Raw genomic sequence first — 20,869 nt, forward strand, 5'->3', positions numbered from 1 at the left:
AAAAGGAAACTGAGGTAGAGGGTAATATAAATTCAGGCCAAGAATCCTCCTGAAAACTGGATATAAAGTTCTAAATATAAATATTCAAGGGTGTGGCCAAGACGGCAGAGTAGGAAGACCTGAACTCATCTCCTCCTACGGACACATCAAAATTATAACTACTTACGGAGCAACTACTTATGAGAACAACCTGAAGACTAGCAAGAAAGATTTTCCACAACTAAAGATATAAGAAGGAGTGACAACGAGAGGGTAGGAGGGGTGGAGGTGGAGATGCAGTCCCGTCTAGACCCACACTCCTGGGTGGGCAACCCACATATGGGAGGATAATCACAATTGTAGGGGTTCTCTTCAAGGAGTGACCTAGAGATTATCATACTAAGTGAAGTAAGTCAGTAAGTGAAGTAAGTCATATGATATCACTTATATGTGGAATCTAAAAAATGATACAAATAAACTTATTTATAGAACAGACACAGACTCACAGACAAAGAGAACAAACTTATGCTTACCAAAAGGAAGAGGTGGGGGGAAGGGATGAATTACGAGTTTGGGATTAATAGATACACACTACTATATATAAAATAGATAAACAACAAGGTCCTACTGTATAGCACAGGGAACTATATTCAATATCTTGTAATAACATATAATGGAAAAGAATCTAAATATACATATATGTGTGTATGTGTGTGTGTGTGTGTGTGTGTGTGTGTGTGTGTATATATATATATGTATATATCTAACTCAGCTGTACTCACTTTGCTGTACAGCTGAAGGTGACACAAAATTGTAAATCAACTATAGTTCAATTTTTTTTTTTTTTTGGGCTGTGTCAGGTCTTAGTTGTAGCACGCAGGATCTTCATGAGAGGCATGCGAGATCTTTCATTGCGGTGTGCGCGCGAACTTCTCCCTAGTCGTGGCGCACGGGTTCCAGAGCACGTGGGCTCTGTAGTTTGCGGCACACAGGCTCTCTAGTTGAGGGATGCAAGCTCAGCAGTTGTGGCGCCTGGGCTTAGTTGTCCTGCAGCATGTGGGATCTTAGTTCCCTAACCAGGGATTGAACCCGCATCTCATGCATTGTAAGGCAGATTCTTTACCACTGGACCACCAGGGAAGTACCCCTGACCAGGGATTGAACACAGGCCACCGCAGTGAAAGCACTGAGTTCTAACCAGTGGGTTGCCAGGGAATTCCCAACTATACTTCAATTTAAAAAAAGATACTAGGGAGCTAATTTGCCTGCTACAGCAATAATTATCCCCAAGCTTAGCACCATTATTTCAAGCACCCAACACAATGTCTGCCACATAATATGTACTCAATAAACACTTATCAGTGATTGAATTAATTAAAAAAAAAATTTTTTACAGATAAGCAAAAGCCAAAAGAGTTTACCACCACTAAACAAGCTTCTCTAAGTGGAAAAGAAAAGACTACAACTAGAAATATGAAAATAATGAATAGGAAAATCTCATTGGTGAAGTTACAGTAAAGGTAGTAATTAGATCAACCACTTACAAAGCCAGTATGAAGGTTAAAAGACAAAAGTAGTTAAATCATCTATTTCCACAATAAGTAGTTAAGCAATATACAAAACAAAAAGATGTAAAAGATGATGTCAAAACATTAAATGAAAAATCTCATATAAACAATCTAACTTAAAGGAACTAGAAAAAGAACAAACAAAACCCAAAGTTAGTAGAAGAAAAGAAATAATAAAGATCAGAGCAAAAGGTAAATGAAATAGAGCCTAAATACAACAATAGAAAAGATCAATGAAACTGAGAGCTGATTCTTTGAAAAGATAAACAAACTTGATAAACTTTTAGCCAGATTCATCAAGAAAAAAAGAGAGAAGCTCAAATAAATAAAATCAGTTACAGCCAACACCACAGAAATACAAAGGATAAGAGATTGCTGTGGGGACTTCCCTGGTGGTCCAGTGGTTAAGAATCCACCTTCCAGTGCAGGGGATGCAGGTCTGATCCCTAAGGGAACTAAGGATCCAATATGCTGCGGGACAAGTAAGCCCATGCACTCTAGACCCCACGTGCTGCAACTACTGACCCTGCGTGCCCTGGAGCCCATGTGCCACAGCTGGGGAGAAGCCCACACACTGCAACAAAGAGCCCGTGCACCGCAACAAAAGATCTCACATGCTGCAACATAGATCCCACGTGCCACAACTAAGACCTGATGCAGCCAAATAAATAAATAAATTTTTTTTTAAAAAAAGAGATTACTATGAACAATTATACACTAATAAAATGGGCAACTATAAGAAGTGGATAAATTCCTAGAAAAATATAATCTCCCAAGACTAAATCAGGGAAAAATAGAAAATATGAACACACCAATTAATTGAATCTAATTTTAAAAAAACTACCAACAAACAAAAGTCCAAGACCAGACAGCTTCAAAGTTGAATTCTACCAAACATTTAAAGAAGAGTTATCACCTAACCTTCTCAAACTATTCCAAAATTGAAGAGGATAGAACACTTCTGAACCCATTCTATAAGACTGGCATCACCTTGATACCAAAATCAAAGACACCACACACAAAAAAGAAAATTACAGGCCAATACCACTGATGAACATAGATGCAAAAATTCTCAACAAAATATTAGCAAATCAAATTCAATAATATATTAAAAGGATCATACACCATGATCAAGAGGGATTTATCCCAGGGATGCAAGGATAGCTTAACATCCACAATTCAATGTGATACACCATATTACCAAATTGAAGAATAAAAGTAATATGATTATCACAAGTTTGTGAAAAAGCTTTTGACAAAATTCAACATCCATTTATGGCCAAAATTCTCAACAAAATGAGAATAGAGGGAACATACCTCAACATAATAAAAGCCATATATGACAAACCTACAGCCAACATCATACTCAGTGGTGAAAAGCTGAAAGCATTTCCTCTAAAATCAGGAACATGACAAGGATATCCACTCTCACCAGTTTTATTCAACAAATTATTGGAAGTCCTAGCCAGAACAATAAGACAATATAAATAAATAAATAAATGGAATCTAATTGGAAAGCAATAAATAAAACTGTCACTGTTTGCAGATTTCATTATATTTATGTATATAAAATATATATAATACCTAATTATATATGTGTGTGTGTGTGTATATATATATTTTTTTTTTTTGATAAGCATGTATATTCCTAAAGAGCCCACCAAAAACTATTAGAACTGAAAAATGAATTTGGTAAAGCTGCAGGATACAAAATTAATACATGGAAATCTGCTGCATTTCTATATACTAACAGTGAAGTATCAGAGAAGTTAAGAAAACAATCCCATTTATAATTTCATCAAAAAGAATAAAACACCTAGGAATAAATCTAACCAAAGAAGTAAAAGACTTAGAAAACTATAAGACACTGATGAAAGAAATTGAAGATGACACAAACAAATGGAAAGATATACCATGCTTATGGATTGGAAGAATTAATATCATTAAAATCACCATACTACCCAAGGCAAATCTACAGATTCAATGCAATCTCTATCAACTGGAACAAATAATTCTAAAGCATGTAAGGAAATACAAAAGACTCTGAATAGCCAAAATGATCTTTAGAAAGAAGAACAAATCACACTCCCTGATTTCAAACTATACTAGAAAGCTACAGTAATCAAAACAGTATGGTAGTAGCACAAAAACAGACACATAGATCAATGGAACAGAATAGAGAGCTCAGAAATAAACCAACACACTTATGGTCAGTTAATCTACAACAAAGGAGGCAAGAATATACAATGGAGAAAAGATAGTCTCTTCAACAAGTGGTGCTGGGAAAACTGGACAGCTACATGCAATAGAATCAGACTGAACTACTTTCTCATACCATATAGAAAAGTAAACTCAAAATGGATTACAGACTTTAATGTAAGATTTGAAACCATAAAAATCCTGGAAGAAAACAGAGGCAGTACACTCTTCGACATTGGTCTTAGAAATATTTTTTTAGATGTCTCCTCAGGCAAGGGAAACATTAAAAAAATAATAAACAAATGGGACTACATCAATCTAAAAAGCTTTTGCACAGTGAAGGAAACTATCAACAACATGAAAAGGCAGCCTACTGAATGGGAGAAGATATTTACAAACAATATATCTGATAAGGGGTTAATGTCCCAAATATACAAAGAATTTATGCAACTCAACATCAAAAAAAAAAAACAACAACAAAAAACCAACCCATTAACAAATGGGCAGAAGACCTGAATTGACATTTTTCCAAAGAAGGCGTACAGAGAGCCAAGAGACACATGAAAAGACACTCAACATCACTAATCATCAGGGAAATGCATATAAAAACAACATGAGATACCACCTCACACCTGTCAGAATGGCTATCATCAAAAAGACATCAAATAACAAGTGTTGGAGAGGATGAGGAGAAAAGGGAACCCTCATGCATTGTCAGTGGTATTGTAAATTGGTGCAGCCACTATGGAAACAGTATGGAGGTTCCTCAAAACATTAAAAAATAGAACTGCCTTACGATCCAGCAATTTCATTTCTGGGAATTTACCCAAAGAAAACAAAAACACAAATTTGAAAAGATATATGTACTCCAGTGTTCATTGCAACATTATTTACAGTACCCAAGATATGGAAGCAACCTACATGTCCACTGATAGATGAATGGATAAAGAAGATGTGATACACACACACACACACACACACACACACACACACACACACAATGGAATATTACTCAGCCATAAAAAATGAAATCTTGCCATTTTCAACAATATGGGTGCATCTAGAAGATACACTAAGTGAAATAAGGCAGAGATAGATAAATCCTGCATTATCTCACTTATATGTGGAATAGAAAAAACAAAACAAGCAAACAAACAAAACAGAAAAACAGACTCATAGATACAGAAAACAAATATGTGGTTGCCAGAAGGCAGATGGGTGAGGGGGTCAGCAAAATAGGTGAAGGGGATTAAAAGGTACAAACCTCCAGCCATATAAGAAATGTCACAAGGATGTAATAAACAGCATAAGGAATATGGTCAATAATATTGCAATAACTTTGTATGTGGACAAATGGTTAGTCGACTTATCTTGGTGATCATTTCATAATGGATGAAAATATCAAGTAATTATGTAGTACACCTGAAACTATCATAATAGTGTATGTCAACTATATTTCAATAAAAAATAGAAATTACTTTCATGAAGAAAATATATATATATTCAGATACAAACATAAGAATACACATTTTCTATGGAGGAAAAAAATTTTAAAGGAAAGGGGTCCTATATATTATGGATAATCCAGAAAATTAAAGGCGTTTAATCAAATTAGCTTAATTGTTCCACCCTAAAATGGTAGATGGAAGTAATTTTAAAGAAAAAAAAGACAGAAAGAAACCCATCTTTATAATTGGCAGCCTCTCTGGAAGTGGTTCCTTTTAAACTACTGAATTAGAATGTAAGAATGTTACTAGTAAAAATGGGTTGCATTTTATCTGAACAATAGTTTAAGCCTTTTCAATAACATGGCCACAGCTCATGAAAACATGTAAGTCAGTTTCTTTTGAACATGGTTTTCATGGGTTAATAACTTTTTTTTTAGCTCTGAGGAATGGAACAAACTAAATACCAGAAAGAGAAAAGCAGTCTGAAACTCAACATTAAGGAGAATCCTGACTAGGGTAAGCACAGCTAGAGATAAAAAGGGTTAGAACGGGGATGTCCTAGTAAGTAATCTCAAAGGTAACCCAGGGCACAACCTACAGTTAGTTCATCAGATTCCAAGAGAGATTTGTGACTAGGCTTATTATCTTTTTCACTCCCAAAGACTTCAGCTACTTTCCAGATATTTCATTCCCCACCCAGGCCCTTAGACTGTACTTGATTTATTTTGTGATGTTATGTTTTTTAAAATCAATGGTTCTCAATCCTAGATGCACTTCATTATAACCTGGGAAACTTAAAAGAGAAATTATCAACGTCTGCCTCCCCTCCCGCACTCTGATTTAATTTATCTGGATGGGACCAGCCCCAGGTGATTCTAACTTGCAACAAGGGTTGAGAATCACTGGTTGGAGAACAATCCAAACAGGTTAAAATTATGTAAAGAAGGAGGCACTATATTTGGGCTAAATACATTTACAAGGCAAGGCAAGGTGCCTCAAGTTCCTGCAATCACATATAAGATGGTACTTTCAGGATCCCAGATTTTTTTCCATCAAATTAAGAGACTCAATTGCTGAGAGAAATCTATTTGCCCATAATGTTCAAATTTTTACAAAGTTCAACACTTCACCTCTGAGACAGAAGCAAAAACAGTAGAATTAAAGGTAATCTATTCCACCTAGTATTCAAAATGTGATAAACAAGGAAATGTGGAGCAGGGTGCATAATATTATGATTTTTACTAATAACCATAAGAGTAAAATCAAAGCTACCATTTACTGAGTGCCAATTACTGTATTAAGCACAGTAACCCTTTTCAAGGGTGACCCCATTGAAAATTTAAAACATGATTAAAGCAATAGAAATTATTACCCCCCTTTCACAGATAATAAGGAAATTGAGGCTCAAAGAGATTACCTCACTTTCCCTAGAGTCACACAGCAAATAAGAGGAAAAACCAAGATTAGAATCCAGGTCTTCTGCTCTCTAGAGTCCATTCTCTTAATCACCATTATCTCTGACCTAGAACACTGAAGAGTCTCCTAAGTACTTGCTACGCAAAGTATAGTCCATAGACCAGCAGCATCAGCCTGTTAGAAACAGTGAATCTCTGGCCCATTCCAGATCTGCTCCACATTTTAAGATCAGCGGGAGATTCATATGCACATTAAAGTTAAAGAAACGCAGGACTATCTGGTTTTCCCACATTATTACTTCTCACAAATTCATCATCCATACTGCATCCAAAGTCTTTAAAAAACAAATCCAATAATTTTATTTCTCCACTTAAGACTTTTAAATGGTTCCACAAATACCCTTGGAATAAAGTCCAAAATTCTTTTACCATACAGATAACTGGACTCTGCATAATATCACCCAGGCCTGCCTCTGCAGCCTCATCTCTCCCACCTCCCCCATTCAGTGATTTGTATAACCCAAGCACAAAGACTTTTCTGCTCATCAAATCCCAACACACTCTACCTTCCTTGCTTCTTTCCTTCAAGTTCTTCCCTGCTTAGAATATACCACAACCCACCACCATGACCACCTCCATGTCAGCCACATTCAAGGCTGTATCTCCAATGCATAACAGTGCAGTGCCTGGCACAGAGCTAGGAGCAGGATAAATGTGCTCAATAAATACATGCTTAAGACAACTCAACTGAGGGCCTCAACTGTTTCCTTCGTTCATCTGCTCTTTGCTCTTGCTATGATCCTCATTTCATTTCTCCTTCCCTGTCCCCGGCATCACACCTCTTCTGTAACTCACCTCTCTATCAGTAACCTCATGGCTACTGAAGTTGTCACCTTTAGAAAGAAGCACTGCCGTGTCCACATAGCCACTGCCCCGGGATTACTCACCAGCTGGATGACAACTGCTTCACTTTAACCCTGAGGCTCCTGGGATAGGCCCAGTCCTTTCTAGAAGTGGAGAGAAGGCCCTACTGACTGCTTTTCAACCCAAGATTTAATATATAGATGAAACCAGAGATCAGGGACCTCTCAGCAGTCAATGCAGAGCCAAAAGCTTCACTATCTCTCTGCCTACACAAGACAGTTTCACTGAGCTGACAAGATGGATTATCAAGAGTTGCAGTTAACTTCATAGTTTATATGCGATGGCCAAGCTTGCTACTCTAAGAAAACAAATGACAGATCCTTTTATAAAACAGACATCTGCCTCCAGTTTAAATCCTGAGTAAATATATTTTCATATACACGTTTACATTAATAATGACAAAAATGAGATCTATTCATCTATTAAATGCAAGCTATTGAGCACCTGACATGCTCAAAGCTTTAAACACACTATCTTATTTAACCTTTATCGTCACTTTATGCGGTAGAATGCTTAGTATCCTTGTTTTACAGAAGAGGAAACCAAGGGCTTAGTAACATGCCTAAGAGGCAGGACTGGGATTTGAGTCATAGGCCTTCAGACTACCACTCTCTATTGCTTCTCTATGTTTTGCTATTTGGATCACTTTCTCATCTTAGAAGTCACAGACCTGGACATTCCCAAAGCAACAGTCCCTCAGAGGATGACCTCAAAAGTTGAGATTTTTCTCTGCAATGTAGACAGTGAAGGTAACCTGCTATAGCTTGTATTTCAAAGCTGCCTTTCTGCATTAAAAGAGAAAACTGAGATTCAGGGGGGAAATGTGGGAATAGAGCTCAAAGGTGCTTATGAATGCAATTCCACAAATACTTTTTCCGTGTCTACTAGTGGTCAGGCACTTTGCTGGAAGCAGACTGATCAGACTGTCATTTAGGAGAGTGCTGGTGGGACAGAGGGTGACCAGGAGAACATCTCCCATAGTGACTATCTCAGGAACGTTTAGCCAGTAATTTATAAAACTGCTACTTTATTATCTAATTATGTAGAAATCATCTTTCACACACAAGTGGTGAGAGTAATCTGCTTTATTATCTGTGAATACATAATCGAAAGAGCCAATGTGTCTTCTAAAACAAAAGTTTTATATAATTCAAACAACTCATGTGTTCATTTATGTTACCCTATATTACAGGGTTAGATTTTAACATATGTGAATGCAAACACAATGTCAGATTTTGTTCTCGTGTCTTACAGGACAAAAGAGAAAAGAGTATTGGGAGCCAAGACAAGACTAATTCCCAAAATACAAATGGAACATACTGAAGCTGCATGTACATTAAAAGAAAGATAGCTGCATGTACACAGAAACATTTCCTAAAGCATTCCACCAAACATGTACAGGAATAAGGCAAGGACAAGGATACTAAAAGAAAGCATGAGCCTGAAAGGTCACATACAGGACTATGAGGCCTCCAGAACCCTGCCTCCTTGCAGAAACAGAATGCTTCTGACACAAGGGCATGAGATGAAGGCTGTGAATCATGTTGTACCTCAATTCCCTAATTTTTAAAATGAAAAAGTTAGATTAGATGATTTATAAGGTCCTTCTAGCCCTAACCCATTAGCTACTTTTCATCCATGAGGCCCTGTACCTGAAGAGAGATGAGCTATATGTTCAGAAAACATTTGTTGAATTCATGAAATATTACAACCTTACCAATAATAAGAAAAGAGACTTTACAACAATTGGTCCTGGTCTGTGGCCTAGAAAGAACAAATTAGGAGAGAAACCATTATCTAAACAGCTTCACATATGGCGTCCCTGCTAGCTGTCTGCTGGTAGAATGAAAATAACCCTGGACTTGGAAACAAGACGTTTGGGTCTAGTCTCATCCCTGACACAGACCAGCTGTGTGACCTTGGGCAAACTGCTTCACCACCTGCACCAGTTTCCTCATCTCTAAAATAAAGGTATTATAAAACTCTATATAGCTAACATTTGTGGAACCTCTACTATATGCCAGGAACTGTTCCAAGATCTTTGCCTTAGATTTAAATGATCTCAAAGGTTTTTGCAGCACTATCGTTCAGTGTTTAACTACAGAGGCAACATGGTATAGTGGAAAGATTCCAAATTCCGTACTCAGAAAGCTTGGGCTCCCTCCACCTCCATAAGATAGAGTCTTTTTCTAAGCAGAGTCTGTCAAGCAGACTGGGTTACAATCTCGGTAGTTCTATTCACTAGCTTAGTTAACTTCGATACGTTGCTTAACTTTCCTATTTCCTAGCCTTAGTTTTCTAACATGGAAAATGCATATGAAAATGGCTATTTCTCTCATATAGCTCTTGAGAGGTTTAAACTATAATTAAATGTAATATCTATTTATTTATAAAACATATATTACATTCTATTACTAGGTGTGTGACCGTGTACAAATCGTCTTCTCAAGTTTTTTTCTTACCTACAAATGGGAGATACAGTATTGAGACAGTGTGAACATGCTCTGTAAACTGTTGAGTGTTAGCACTGTTTGAAAGCATGCATAATTCCTTTCTAAGATACTTAGAAAAGCGTATACAATAACCCCCCACGTAGTACTTGGAAGAGCGTATACAATCAAACACAACAAAAACACATTTTTCTAAACATATTTCACTACACCCGGCTCGCAGCTAGTGGACGCAGGGCAGGCAGCCAAGAACGCAGGGCCATATGGAATTTGTAGTTCCGAATCAAGGGGCTGCTCCAAAGGACTGCTGGAAGTGAGACTTCAACTCCCAGGAGACACCTCGCCAAGCCAAATGACACGCTGGGAGGTGGAGTACCAGTCCTCCGGGAAACTAGAGGCGGGACTACAACTCCCAGAAGCCTCCGCTGCCCGGGCCGCCGGCGGTAAGATGGAGCCAGAAAATGGAGAGTTCAGGTACAGGACCTTAACAGGTGCGAGTCGGGGCCGCTTTCGGTAGTCCCGGACCCAGCAAGGGTCAGAGCCTTTCTAACATGACCACTGGCTGTATTCTGTGCTGATCCCAAGCACAGTTCTGAGAGACGCACAATAATAAAGGAGTAAGTTTGCATGTGGCAAACTTTCACAAGCAAGACTTCATCTAGATTTCAGCTCCTGGCAGCTCCTTGGGCCACTTGGGCAGGGAGCGTTAAGTTCTTTTTTCCCCGGTAAGCACTGTGAGTGGCTGGTCATACAGCAGAGGCAGAATTTGATCCTAGAGAGGAAGCTGCAAACCCAGCTCCAGTTCCACTAACCGGCCTTTTTCTCCCACATGAACACAACTTAAAAATCCCCGCATGTTTTCATATAAAAACTACATTAAACCATAAAATAGATGTAAGGAAATCCAACAGAGTACTTATTTCTCCCACCATAATTAATTATTTTTTGTGTCTTTTCAATACCAAATGTAAAATTCTCTCCCAAAATATTGCCTTCCCCGTGTCCTGCTTAGCTCCTCTCCTGGACACTTGTTCAAACCCTCCTCCCTCCTCCTGGGGAACCCCGAGCTGTATGTTTAACACACATCTGTTGGGGCAGAGAGTCCTGCTACTTGACAATAAAACTGAAAAAAATCCAGAAGCGGCCAGTGCCAACCACACTACCAGAGCCAGAAGCTGGGGCGTCCCTGGAACCGCTGGCATGCCCCCATGCCTCAGATTACCCACTTACAAAATGCGGCGGAGGAGGGGCGGGTTAGGGTTAGGGCCGGTGCTCAGGAACTGGCCGTGAGAAGGTTCGGTGAGGTGGGAGGGTCCTCCCGACAGACCCCCCACTACCTCCCAACGAGCTGCGTGGACCCAGTCAGTCCCCGCTCCACTGGACCGCCGGAGTAATGACCAGACGCGCGCGGAAACCCGGATCTGCGCCGCAGAAACACTGGTCGACTTGGGCTTGCCCCCGCCCCTACCTTCCAAGATCTTGGCAGCTGGGAAGTGAAAGGCAGAGGGAGAGAGCACGGGGCAGAAGCAGCTCCTGGGCGTGTGCCCACGGGAGTGGCTGCTTGAGGGGCCCGGGAGCAGAGGGCAAAAAGTCCCTCCACTGGACGGAGCGGAGGAAGGACTACAACTCCCAAACGGCCCCGCGGCGGGGAAAGGGACCCAACATGGCTACTCGTCTGGGAACAGACGCGCGGGCCAATAGGCGCAGAGCACGTGCCTACACCGGGCCAATCAAAAGCCATAATGACAAAAATCCCTGTTTAGGGGGCGGGAAACACTGTCGCTCTCTGGAAAGAAGCTGAGGTGAGAATCCCCTCAGAAAGGGATTTCGTCATAATCCACACAATCTTTTTTACCAAATGTAAAAAGTAAAATGATTGTTTAGGCTGTGCTGCATTTTTGCTTCCTTCTTTCCTCCCAGACGCACTCAACTTACCCACCCCTCACTGTTTCTCACTGTCTGAATTTCCTTTCGCTTCGTTTCCTCACTCTGGATCTTTTTTGATTCCTAAAGCCTTCCTTTCTTTTGTTTCTCTCAGCACGCGGGCTCACAGGCCTTACTTGAACCGGTGTATGACTGCACTCCGCCTTCCCTGGCATCCTAACTAAAATTGAACCACAGACTCCCCTGTCCATTCCTTTCTTCTTTTTTTGTGTTATTTTTCTCCTTAGCTCTTGTCCTTAACCAAGCATTGTATATAATTTATCTTTTTGATTATCTTGCCCCTTAGAATGAAAGATCTGTTGTAGATATGGGTTTTTTTTCTGGTCACTGCAGTGTTTCTAGCACCTAAAAGTATAAATAGTATCTATAATATATATAGTATATTTTATATTATAAATTTTAATTTAAATTTATTATATATAATCCATATATTTATATACTATAAAATTTCTATTATAATATTTTATATAGTATATATATACACCCATACTATATGTATTACATATAGTATGTATATATATATATATAATAGGCACTCAGTAAATGTATTTCGAATAATTAAATGAATTATTCTCTATTCTCCCTTTCTTTGGTGCAGATCAATTCAGTTCATCTCTGACCACCGTGGGGCCCTTGTGCTTGCTCCCTTTTTAAATTCAAAATCATTCAGTATATTCTGTGCCTATTGCCATGTAGGTGCTGGAGAAATTGAATCATTCTCAGTTCCTAACCTCAAGATGCTCCTGGTCTAGTGGAGGATGAGAAGCAAACATGATTTTGCAAAAAATGCAACTGAAAATTATAGAACAGCTAAATAATTTCACAAAGGCATACAGCTCATAAACAGGGACTAGAATCCTGGCCTTCAGACTCTTGTTACTACACCATGCTGCTTCTTATAGCTACCTCTCTTCTTCAAGATTGCCTCCTTCCCTTTTCTTTCCTCCCAATCCTGGTGCCAAGGAAAAAGAGACATTTGCCAGTCATCTTTTACATTTAAAAGAGAGAAACAAAGAGCAATTACACTTGGACAAACACTTAGATATGTCCCTGCTTTCCCTGACACCATTTCCTTTTGTTTTCTTTTTTTTTCTCTCACTTTTTTCTTTGGCCTGCTTCATTACATGCAGGCGATTACACCAAGTCTTAGATCTCACATCCTTTCTGATGTTTGAACCCCACAGATAGTAGCGAGGTGTCCTACAAAATGTCCTGGTGTGAAATACTGATGTCTTAGGAAGCTTGACTCAGAGAATGTCACAGTGGATTATGGTCAGTTTCCAGATCATCACACAGACACTGTGGCCACATAAAATAATAGAGAATTGTGAATAACTAGGTGAAATTGAAAACAATTGCAGTTAAAACAGCAGAAATGTGATCAATATGTGTACAGACTAATTTCATGCACAGGGATTAAAACCCCTGTCCAGGCTTCCTACCCTAATCTTCCGTTAATTTGGGGTTGTTTCCTATAATACAGCAGTTCTTTCTAGCTTTTATGAGAAAAAAGCAGTCCCAGCTTTTCTCAGGCTGATTAGCATGAGAGATTTCAACACAAATGTCAGTAGCCAGACTAAATGTGGAAGAAATTACTGAACCATATGAAACTGGAAAGCTCAACAACTCGACTCTTCTCCTGAGAAAGTATCAGCCTATAATCATTACATCTCCTACTTAGCAATCAAAAGGTAAATATCATGAACATACTTAGGATCTAAACAGTGGTATCTAATGATTATTAAACCATTGTCTGGCAACCTACTATGAACATATGCATATTCAGCTGTGAATGACGCTGTCTGATTGGCATGACCTTCAGCAATATATACTTTCACAGAGAGCTTTAAGATATGGCACTTGAACCGGTTTGCAGGGTAGAAATTGAGACACAGATGTAGAGAACAAACGTATGGACACCAAGGGGGGAAAGCGGTGGCGGGTGGTGGTGGTGGTGTGATGAATTGGGAGATTGGGATTGACATGTATACACTGATGTGTATAAAATGGATGACTAATAAGAACCTGCTGTGTAAAAAAAAATTCAAAAATTAAAAAAAAAAAAAAAAGATATGGCACTTGCCTTGGACCCAGGACATCCAAGTGCCGAGATAATCAGTGGGGAGATAACTGTCTGATCTGCAGCTTCATTAGTAATCACCTGGAGATGACATCTTAGTTTGTGTTCTCCCACAAATATATCCTGAGACAAGTATTCAAGTGCAAGTAGTTTATTTAGGAGGTAATTGCAGGAAACTGCAGTGGGAGAATAGGAAAGTGAAATGGGGAAGGGAAGACAGACAAAGAAGGTGCGCTATCAAGCATGTCACTGCTCGGGGTGATCAGAGCTTAATCTTCCTGGGGAGCTCTAGGAAACAATGTGGAACCCATGCCTTAGATTGAGCTATCCCACCAAAGGGACAAAAAAACCCTATTGTTTAAACACCATCTCCCATCAGTCAATGATTGGGGGCTGCTTTCAGGGGCTGTTAAGTCCCTGGCTCTTCATCATACTGCATGAAAGGCAGAGTTGCTCAGTGGTCTGAGGAGGCCAGAGATACAGGTGCTGCCACGTACTGGTGGGGCACCAGTACTATCTGCTGCAGGTGGCTTCGGTTCACCACAAGCGTTTATCACTGAGACTAGCAGAATAAGAATAATTCAAAATTAAATAAATGCATACAAAAAGAACCAACCAAATGAACAAAAAAACCAAGCAGCCTACCACCTTGTATACCTCATCACGTGAACAGTTAAAACAGACAGCACTTTCTAAATCCTCACTAAAACAAACAAACTGAACAAAAACAGCAACAACAAAAACCTCTTTTACACTGGGAACTCTTTGGGGACTTAAGGAGAAGCTTCAGACGAACTGGGGTTTAGTAGAGAGGGGAGGAATGAGATCAAGAAAAGGGGAAAAGGGAAATTAAAGAAATATTGCTGGAGACAATGTGTTGTTCATTTCATGATATTGAAGAAACATAAGTAAAGATTTTTGAGAAATTAGCATTAAATGCATAAACTGTGTCTTTAGACCTAAAAGACAGTTTTTTCCCCAGTTTTATTGAGATACAATTAACGTACATCACTGTATAAATTTAAGGTTTACAGCATAATGGTTTGACTTACATATATGTGAAATGATTACCACAATACATTCAGCTAACATTCATCTTCTCATATAGATAAAATAAAAAGAAAGAAAAAATTGGAAAAAAATTATCCTTGTGATGAGAACTCTTTAAGATGTACTGTCTTAACTTTGCTATATATCGTACAGCAGTGTTAGTACAGCAGCTGTAGTCATGTTCTACATTACACATCTAGTACTAATTTATCTTGTAACTGGAAGTTTGTACCTTTTGACCACCTTCCTCAGTTCCCTCTCCCCCAAGCCCCTGCCTCTGGTAACCACAAATCTGATCTTTTTCTATGAATTTGGTGTGGGTTTTTTTTTGTTGTTGTTCTTTGTTTTAGATTCCACATATAAGTGAGATCATACAGTTTGTCTTTCTCTCCCTGACTTATTTTACTTAGCCTACTGCCCTCAAGGTCCATCCATGTTGTCACAAGCAGCAGGATTTCCTTGTTTTTTATGACTGCATAATATTCCATTATTATGACATTCCATATAATATTGTATATATTTGACAACTTCTTTATCCATTCCTCCATTGATGGACGCTTAGGTTGTTTCCATGTCTTGCCTATTGTAAATAATGCTCCTATGAACATGGGAGTGCATATATCTTTTTGAGTTAGTGTTTTCATTTCCTTTGGATATATTCCCAGAAGTGAAATCGCTGGATCATCTGGTAGTTCAATTTTTAATTTTCTGAGGATCCTCCTTACTGTTTTCCATATGGCTGTACCAGTTTACAGTCCCACCAACAGTGCACAGGGTTCTCTCATCACATCCTTGCCAGCATTTTTTATCTCTTGTCTTTTTGTTGATGATCATTCTAACAGGTGTGAGGTGATACCTCATTGTGGTTGTGATTTCCATTTCCCTAATGACTAATGATGTTGAGCATCTATTCATGTACCTGTTGGCCTTTCATATATCTCCTTTGGAGAAATGTAGAAGTCAGTTTTGTGAAAGACTTCTGTGGGTTGTGCCATAATAGCACTTCTTCATAGCAAGTAGCTTTACTTGAAATTATAGTCCCTATTTATGTCTTTCTGTTTATCATCTTTCACCTCTAAATAGAATGTAAGCCTCTGAAGGCAAGAAGTTTGTTTTTGTCTTACTCAATAGTAAGTACTCAATAAATACGTGGTAAAAGAATGACTATGTTATGGCCACAAAAGCAAACAGGGTAGGTACTACAAGGGCCTGATATTTGTACCACTCACTGCATTCAGCTAAGCCATAAAGTAAAGAGACAAAAGTAACCCCACAATAACCTCTCATTATCACAAAGCTTAGGACCACCCTGATGTGTAAAAACCTGGTCGTCACATACTCTTCTGCTTTAGTCGAACACTCCCAACAGCTCACAGGACCTACAAAGAAATCTTTACCATGGAAACAGAATTTCAAAACTGGAAAGGCCTAGAGGTCAAAGAGTTGAACCCTCTACATAATTCATCTCAGCCATATATTACAGGTTATAATCCAGACTTTTGGACAAGAGTCTTGGCGGTATTTATTTAATTGGAAAAAATCATATCCAATATAAAAATACTGTACTAGAATAAAGAAAAAATGATGCGTCATAATACAAAGTATAAAAAGGTTGGGAAACTCAGCTGTACCCAAATGTTCCCACCTCCTTCACAATTTCTCACCCCATAATCACTCAGCTTTTTGGCTGCTATTGGAGAATTCTGATTGTTAGTAAGAGCTACCTCATGATACGCTGAAAATTCTCTAAATTTTTCCCCTATCTTTTTAAAAATTCTCTCATCTTATTTATCCTTTTGTTGTTCTGTGTTAAATATATTCCTTGGGTGGATTTGTTCATCAGATATTTAGAGACCAGTCTATTCCCTATAGTTAGTGAACATATGCATGCTGTCTCCTTTTAACTATGCCTCATAAATAATCACACTTAATCCTTCTTACTGCCATCTTTTGCAATCATCTTCCAGTTACCTAGAACATAAGGTACATAAAACTAAGCTCAGTGTCCAAGCTGTGATCTCACTAGGGTGGCTCAGAGTTAAGCTATGATTTTTTATCACTCTCCTTCAAGAAATTATGCCTCTAAACACATTGCCCTGGTTTCACTGCAGCTTTAAAGGCATTTCTTCATTCTAGAGGATAAAACCGACTAAAAGCATTTCCTAAAAATTAAAAAGTATATTTCCTTAGTAGAGAATTTACTTCAGAATGGGGTGCAACTTCAATTCAACTTAGTTTTTCATGGATTGAGGGTTACTCTGGGCCAGTCACTGTGCTAGGGGACAGGAATCACCAATGAATCAGACACAGTCCCTGGTATTGTACTGTAATGGAGGCCATAAACACGTAAACAGGTGAGCAAATCAACGTAATGCATAGAAATCAATACCAGAATGAGTCCATTTTTCTACCTACAGTTGAGGAGAAAGGGGGTTCTAGGCAGAGGCAGAGGAAGCACATGGCAAGTGCCAGAGCTCAGGCAGAGTAGATTCACCAGTCCCTGAGCTAGAGTGGAGGTAGGGCAGTGGTGAAAGATGCTGGAAGTGTCCCAAGGGTCAGCCCATGAGAGTTTGGTAGACATCCTTCTTAATTTTCCATAAGAGCAACCGAGAGCCTTATTAACTATCGAATGAATTGCTTAACTTGAAGGCAAAAGAAAAAATGCATTCCACAAATACTTATTGAGCACCCACTAAATGTCAGGCATTGTTCAAGGTGCTAGGAGTACAACAGTAAATAAGTCAAAAAAATTCCTACCCTTGTGGAACTTATAGTAGAAAAAATAGACCATACACTAATACACAAATTCATGATATATCACAGGTATTGATTTTTTAAAATGCTATGAAAATAAGCAGAGTGAGGGACTAAAAAAGTGATGGATGGTCTTCTCTTGGATAGGGTGGTCAGGAAGGCCTCTTGGAAGAGGAGTCACTTGAACAGAGATCTCAATGAAGTGAGGAGGCCAACCGTGAGGAAATCTACAGAAGAATATTCCAGACAGGCAAAAGTAAGTGCAAAGGCCTTAAATAAGAATAAGCTTGGCATGGTGGAAGAAGAACAGGGAGGCCCATTTGGCTGGAGAAAAATGAATGAGAGGAAAAGTCATGAGAGATGAGGTTAAAGGTCACAAGAAACCAGACCATGTAGGCCATGGTAAGGTCTTAAGGGAAAATGTTAAACTATTCCATAAAAGTATTTGCCAGACAGTATATATGGTATGATCTATTTGTGTAAACGAAAGGATTGTGTGTTACACACATAATTATCAAGGTCTGTAATCACTCATCCAGAATTTTGGGGACAGGTCAGTTTTGGAAATTAACAATTCTTTGGTTTTTAGAAAGGTAATATGTGCTTATACCATTTAGTGTCTAACATTCCTGGAACAGTCTTGGGATAGCACCCTGTCATCAAACGTTAATATTTCTGCAACGAAACACATACTGGCTAAACAAACTATAAATACCCCCATATCAGGTCAGCCTTTTGGTTTTCAGACCGTTTTGGATTTCAGAATTGCCGATAAGAGATTGTGGATTTGTACTTGCACTTGTGTAGAAAACTTCTGGGAGCATCCCAAATGATTGTGAACAATGAGATTGTTGGAGCAATGAGATGGGATTGGTGGCATAAGTATCTTCTATTCTAAATACTTTATACTGTTCTTGACTTCTGAACTTTTTTTTTTTACCATATATTAGTTACGTCGTTGAAGTAACACTAATTTAAATTAAAAAATAAAATGTGGATGCTAATGTTTTTATTCATGTAGTCTTTGGGTAGTCAACAATATGGATGACATTAAGGGAAAATATTTTAAACACAAATGTAATAGAAAAGATTTTGAATATGCATTACAAAATTGCTTCTAAATTTGAGTGTTTTAGTCATGACATTCGACTTTTACCGTGTCCGCTGTGTGCTTTTCGGATTTTCACCTTTTTAATATATTTGTGGACTGGAGAGAGCCATAGTATCAAGATGATTTTGTAAGGAGTAGGAAAATTCTAAAATTCAGTATTAAATGTATTTTTTAAATGTATGGTAAATCGTATTTCCTCATGTTTCAAGAAGTTTCTTCTGTTTTCATACAGAACATGGTCCATTCTCAGGACTTGTGGTTGTTTCTGTTTTGTTTTTAAAGCAAATCTGCGGGGGTTTTGTCTGTTTTGATAACAGGATGTCATGCTTGTGATAAATACTTGCCTGAAAGAGATTTATAATATACAAGCCCCTAAAATATTTAGACATTTTTAAATTGCAGTTTGCAACCTCCCTATTTCCTAGCACTCTCCCCCAACAAAAATTCAGAGAGATGTATTTAACAGACGCCGTGTTTCATGGTGAATGTTATTGGCTGTGTGGCTGAAAACTGTAATTAGCCATGCCTCACTGATTCATACATGAATCGTTTTGAGGTTTATTATTCCACTGGAATGTTAATGAACATGAATACAAAATACTTTGAGAGATTTTCTTTTTATCTTTGCAAAGTACATATGGTAAGGGGAAAAAAATCATTTAAAATAATTAATGAAAAAATACTTGGTGTATATAACTAGATCCTTGATTTTTTTGAATAGTAAATAAGACTGTATAATTTATTGGAGCCTCTTCTTTATGAAGCACACAGTGACTTTGCATACACTAATTAATAAAGCTTCAGGACCCCTACCATGTAAATGTCAATAAAACCCAGGAGTCCTAACTTTTCTGACCTTTGCTGTAGTTTCCAGATGAGACACTAGCTGACTAAAATGCTTCTACATCTTTGAAAACAGAATGTCCATGAAACCGACATTCAGAGTTCAGGTGTCATTTATGAGTAGCATTCTCTTATGAACCTAGTTGAAAATAAAAGTAATTTAGAAAAAAATGATATTTCAGCACTGCCTTAATCTAGGAGGGATTTTCTTCTTGAGAAAATTAAACCAAACACAAACTGGAAGTATAACTTAACTGGGCCTGCTTCTGCATTTAGGGTCACCAAAGCACACTGTAAATGGAAATCAGATTGCTTTAGAATCCAAGAACAAACTCTACTTTTGACCTTTAGAGAAAGCTCATGATGTATATGCCCACAAAATAAACAAAATAATTTCAAAGCAAATTCGTTGAGTGCACCTGACCTTTGAAACAGAGCAGATGATGTTAATCAGATTTGTACAACTTTAATCTAGCTCAGGCTCCATCTCTCCATGTAGTTTTTAAATATCATAAAGAAGAGTCTCACAAAAGGGAATCTTTCAAATCAGAATAGATTTAGAAATGGAACAGGATGTATGACCTTGCTTCAAACAATGAAGTATAACTCAGACATATAAGCAAGTGAGCACTATGACCATAAACCAATATACTGTGCTCTTGAGGAAAAATGACTTTTTAAAAATATTAACCTAAGCACATTGTAGGCAGCTTCTCAATATTACAATAAAATATGGTTTGAGTCCTGATAATGTATGAAGTACCTTTGGGAAACTTTGAGTAGAAAATGGCTTGCATATTACAAAAAGGTGTTCCATCTGATCACTGCATCTGTTTTTGCCCAGCCATATCATTTCTGCATTTTGGACTTCAAATGTTTGAGCCATGGCCTTTCTAGAATAGCCTGTTAAGTAACTTGGTAGATGTATGCTTGTCTTCCCAGGATTGCCTCCTTTGGGTAACCAACCCTGACCTTGTAACAGAGTAATCTTTCTCAATTCAGGTGGCTCTGATGGGGCTAACCACATGTGTTCCTGCCCAAAGAGGCAGGTGAAGAAGGTGTTCAGAGAAAACAGGCTTGACCAAAGTACTCCAAGCTATTTGG

The 20,869-nt window shown here is 38.3% G+C and overlaps 1 protein-coding gene and 1 long non-coding RNA gene across 11 annotated transcripts in view; one reads left to right on the forward strand and one right to left on the reverse strand.

The window, feature by feature from the left end:
• Window positions 1-11,580, reverse strand: part of FHIT (fragile histidine triad diadenosine triphosphatase) — a 1,509,753-nt gene extending 1,498,173 nt beyond the window's left edge. For 9 of the 10 annotated variants that reach the window (XM_036870236.1, XM_036870232.1, XM_036870237.1 and 6 more), the window contains exon 1: window positions 11,452-11,580. The gene's annotated coding sequence lies outside the window, so the exon portion shown is untranslated. Of the gene's footprint in view, window positions 1-11,213; window positions 11,404-11,451 lie in introns of those variants that run through there. The other variant, XM_036870234.1, reaches the window with a different exon arrangement.
• Window positions 11,581-11,753: 173 nt separating this feature from the next.
• Window positions 11,754-20,869, forward strand: part of LOC118903883 — a 56,300-nt gene continuing 47,184 nt past the window's right edge. Inside the window, exons 1-2 of the long non-coding RNA XR_005021891.1 lie at window positions 11,754-11,785; window positions 17,959-18,067. This is a non-coding gene — a long non-coding RNA (uncharacterized LOC118903883). The remainder of the gene's footprint in view (window positions 11,786-17,958; window positions 18,068-20,869) is intronic.

The sequence above is a fragment of the Balaenoptera musculus genome, chromosome 11 (genome assembly GCF_009873245.2).
Source record: "Balaenoptera musculus isolate JJ_BM4_2016_0621 chromosome 11, mBalMus1.pri.v3, whole genome shotgun sequence".
Lineage (NCBI taxonomy): Eukaryota > Metazoa > Chordata > Mammalia > Artiodactyla > Balaenopteridae > Balaenoptera > Balaenoptera musculus.